This window comes from Danio rerio, chromosome 15, assembly GCF_052040795.2.
Source record: "Danio rerio strain M-AB ecotype USA chromosome 15, GRCz13ab, whole genome shotgun sequence".
Lineage (NCBI taxonomy): Eukaryota > Metazoa > Chordata > Actinopteri > Cypriniformes > Danionidae > Danio > Danio rerio.
In genome coordinates this window covers 49267501-49272500 of record NC_141035.1, presented here as the reverse complement: position 1 = coordinate 49272500, position 5000 = coordinate 49267501, and positions in this window count along the sequence as shown.

Below are 5000 nucleotides of genomic sequence, written 5' to 3'. Positions count from 1 at the left end.
TGATGACCGATCACATGGCGTCATCATATATATATTTTTTTATATATTTGTTATTTTTATTTATAACAACAACATTTACAAATAAAACAGAGTACAGTCTCTACAAACTGTAGTTCCTTTTTAAACAATAAGGGAGAATTATGAATAACATATTACAAATGCATGAGAGAAATAAGAGGAAATGAGAGGTTAATATAAACATAAAAACGAACAGGTCTATTAAATGCAAAGCAATAAGCATAAATTCTAGGAGTTAAACATCAATCTTTAGGCTTATACTTCTTGTTTGAATATGCTAAAAAAGGGTTTACATATATGTACATTTATAGATATAAAAATTTCCAATGTAAAAAAGCAAAACAAGGTGTTTTGATTAGGTCTTCATAAATGAGATTATTTTAGATAATGAATGAATTTTCAAAAAAGCATTTTAATCCAAAAAGATTGTGTTGAAGAACAAAAGGTAAAATAAGTGAGCGATGTAGAAGTTTCCTAGAAAGAGCAGGTAGCCTAGGTAGTCTGCCGTCTGATCTCGGAGCGCTGTCGCGGTACTTTGATGCCACATGTGACAGTCACGTGGCGTCGGCGCAGCATCAATCCGGACAAGATTTCTAACCAGCATGCACCGCTTTAAAACAGATTTCGATCGATCTGCGCAGCGCTGCATGAAGTCGAACGCACCTATTGACTTCCATTCTGTCACTTGTCATTTGTTGTGTGCAGTGGAAAGGAGGCTTTAGAGCTGTGTTACGCACACTGAAAAAAAGTGTTGCATGCAGAACTGTTGCAAACAATTTATCTGTGTTGAATTTAAACAAACTAATTAAATAGAATAATGTTCAACTTAATTCGGTTGTTTAAATTCAGCACAAATAAATAGATTACAACCACTTAAGCTAAAGTTGAGTAAATCCAAGCAATCATCTTTTAATATATTTTTTTCAGTGCACTACATGGAAGGTCTTTTTCAGAAACCCATAATAGTGGCTCTTTAAAAACAATACTAATTTCTAGCTGTGGGCGGCTGTCTTGGTCATTAAGGGTTAAATTTGGTAATGAGAGGTTGGTATCTGTTCATCACTGTAGGCAATAGACCAATCAGAATACAGAAGGGCCAGAGTAACTCAAGAAAGAACTCATAAGACTTTACTCACAGGAATCATAGGTATGCCTTTCCTTCTTAACCAAAGACCTCACAATATTGTGTTCGCATCATCTTCATTCATTCATTTTCTTTTCTGCTTAGTCCTTTTATTAATCTGTGGTCGCCACAGCGGAATGAACCGACAACCTATCCAGCACATTTTTACGCAGTGGATGCCCTTCCAGCCGCAACCCATCTCTGGGAAACAACCATTCACACTCAATCACACTCATACACTATGGACAATTTAGCCTAACCAATTCACCTGTACCGCTTGTCTTTGGACCATACCTGTCAACATTGGGATGTCAAAAGAAGGGATTCCTCTCCATCCAACAAAAAAAAATCTAAATAAATAAGAGATTGGATTTTATTAAATAACAGATTTCACTAACATTACAATAAAAGCATTTGATTTTTATGAAATTTTTATGCTCATTTAGGACGAAATTAGTTAAAAAAAACACCAAGATCGACCTCTTTAGATGGATTTATTATTAATTATGTGTATATGCCTGTTCAAACACGCACCCAAAACCCAGACTTATGCTCGGCTTCAAATCGCGTGTACAGAAAACAGCGTCTATTTATCACTATGGAGTGCGTCAGCTGACCATCATGCACCTCTATATGACTGTTTTAAGCATCTGAAGGGGCGATGACACCTGTAATGAAAAGAAAGGAAATCTCGCCATTTTTATGTTTATTTCAAAGTGTTTTCATGCCCAACTAAAGCGAAAGCACAGAACAGACTCTCATTTAAGAGCGTGGGGCGGCCCCTGGTGGTTCGTCAGTATGGGTTGCGTAAAGGGAGGCTCGGCTCTTTAATGTTTGTTTACCACCCTTTAAAGAAAGACTGAAAAAACGGAAGAAATACGGGAAATTACCTTTTACGGGATGATAGAGGGATTGAATTGTAAAATACGGGAGAATCCAAGCCAAGGGGGGGCGAGGCAGTGGTGCAGTAGGTAGTGCTGTCGCCTCACAGCAAGAAGGTCGCTGGTTCGGCTCAGTTGGTGTTTCTGTGTGGAGTTTGCATGTTCTCCCTGCCTCCGCGTGGGTTTTCTCCGGGAGCTCTGGTTTCCCCCACAGTCCAAAGACATGCGGTACAGGTGAATTGGATAGGCTAAATTTTCCGCAGTGTGTGAATGTGTGTGTGGATGTTTCCCAGATATGGGTTGCGGCTGGAAGGGCTTCCTCTGTGTAAAAACTTGCTGGATAAGTTGGCGGTTCATTCCGCTGTGGCAACCCCGGATTAATAAAGGTACTAAGCCATCAAGAAAATGAATGAATGAATGAATCCAAGCCGAGGCTCGAACCAGCAACCTTTTTTCTGTGAGGTGACAGCACTACCTTCTGTGCCACTGCGTCACCTTTTAAATCATCTTCACTATACAAAAAAACTATATTGTTAGAAACATCTAGAAATATAACATGCAGGTTTTATCTATGGACTTTTAAGGTTGACATTTTTGATGCCACACCAGCACAAATGCTAGTTATTAAAATGATTATAATGTAGCGTTTTTCATTCAAGAAATGCAAATGTAGTTTTGATTAATGTTTTTTTCTTGACCTTTTTTTTGAGTTCACACATGAAGCACCAAAAATAAATGAATAAATAAATAAACAATCTGGAATATACAGTTTGCTGCTCAATAGAAAATGACATTTTGTGCCTGTGGAGAGATTGTGAACAGATTCATTTGTGTTTCAGAATCACAGTAATATGATTTATTTCCATTAGGCCTCTGTCCAATGCACTCCACACTTTCCTCCCTTTGTTTACAGAGATAAATTGCTTGATTTGGGATTGCGGAGGGGTCGGCTGGTTAAAAAAATAAAAAAAAGAGAGGAGCTTGCAAATAGATGTCAGCAGGCGTTACACAAAGCAATCAAGGTGCAATTTTAGAGCATCTGATAACGGCTGAGAGCGGGATACGAAATTTATCCTCATGCCAAATCTAGAGGCTGATTGCCTGAACAACAGCTACATGAGAGACGCTTTACTTTTAAATCTGTTGTGACATCAAGTGAAACGTCTCCCACTTCGTTGCAAAATAGTGAAAATGTGGCGTTGGTTCTCTTCAGGAGGCATTTCTAGCTCATCTGATGGTTGATTTAGCTGTTAAATGAGGGATTTTTCATCAGTAACAATGTTTACATGACATCTATAATCTAATAATTTGCTTTAATCTGAATAAGACAATAATATGATGATGGTGTTTATATGAGTTGCCTTTTGAATGCTCCTTTTAATGTTCCCGTCTTACGTTATAGTACATAGATCGATTAATGTCATTGCATCACTAGGCTTTTCCTCTGAAGTTTCATGTAATTTTGGGTGTTTCATTTTTTATTTGTCGACTTTAACTACAGTTTGACACTTTCACCATCATTTCAAGAGTTCACACTTAGCTGATGATTGATTATAAGCAAGTTTGGCATGCTGTCCCGGGAGAGAGCCCTGAGCTCGAAGGTTCTTGAGCCCTGGGCTCCCTCCTGTTTGGAGGAAGAGAGGGGAGCCTCGAGCTCAGGTAGATCTCGACAACTCCCCCTTTTATAATAGCTAAAGATGAAGATTGAAGGCTATTAAAAGATATGCTGCATTATTAGATTACCTGTATTGAAATTTAGATTTAACGATTAACTTGATGTACATGTTTTTGGAATGTGGGAGGAAACCGGAGAACCCGGGGAAAACCCACGCAAGCACGGGAAGAACATGCAAACTACACACAGAAACGACCACCGGCCTGATAATGAACTAGAACCGGTGACGTTCTTGCTGTGAGGCGACAGTGCTAGTCACTGAGCCACCGTGCTGCCCTATGGAGGGAAAGGTGAAAAGGTAGGGGTGGAAGGGGGGATTCTTCAAATCAAAGATAACTGTAGTGAGAAAACCCTGGCTCTTTATAGTGGTTAGGAATGGCCTGATTGGTGGATCAAGCATGCTAATGCAGAACCAGCCGTGTTCAATCATAATCACGTGCTCCTCTCGAAATTAGTTTATGAATAAACTTTACTTTAGGAACATTTCATTCATGTCCCCACGTGACAAATGAGATATTGGATGCAAGTATGAACTGCTGGACGAGTGTTGTTTTAATGTAGTTTGCTACAGCACATCGTATTGACCTTATTCTAAAATGCGGAAGTGCGCCTGATTGTCTTAGAACTTCCGTTTCAGTCGCCTATGGGAGAAATGACAAGGAATAATAAACGGCAGAAAACGATCAAACTACTTGCTCTACAAACAAATGTTTGCATGACTATACAGACCAAGTAGAATAATATAACAAGGAAATATCAGTTTACAACATCAAACAGCGAAACGAGCAGTTTTTAATGTCTAAAAATGAATGGAAGTGAATGAGACCGGAAGTCTCGTGCCAAAAAGATTCAAATGGCAGCGCCCGCTCGTCTGCGGAGAATAAGGTCTATAGGAGGAAAAAGCTCTGCATTTCGTGATTCAGGTGTCTGCACCTACAGAGTCAGTGGAGGATCACAAAGAATATTGTCAAACAGCGCTATGTGTATAGACTATTGACCTTATTCTAAAACTTCCGATTTAAGTGGCCTATGGGAGAAATGACTAGGAATAATAAACGGCAGAAAATGGCCAAACTACTCGCTCAACAAACAAATGTTTGCATGACTACACAGACCAAGTAGCATAATATAATAAGAAAATATTAAATTGCAACATCAAGCAGCGTAACGTGCAGTTGTTAACGTCAAAAAATGAATGAAAGTGAATGTGACCGGAAGTCGCGAGACAAAATGATTCAAATGGCAGCGCCCACTCGACAGCTGAGAATACAGTGAATAATCGTACATGATGGTAATAGTTTGA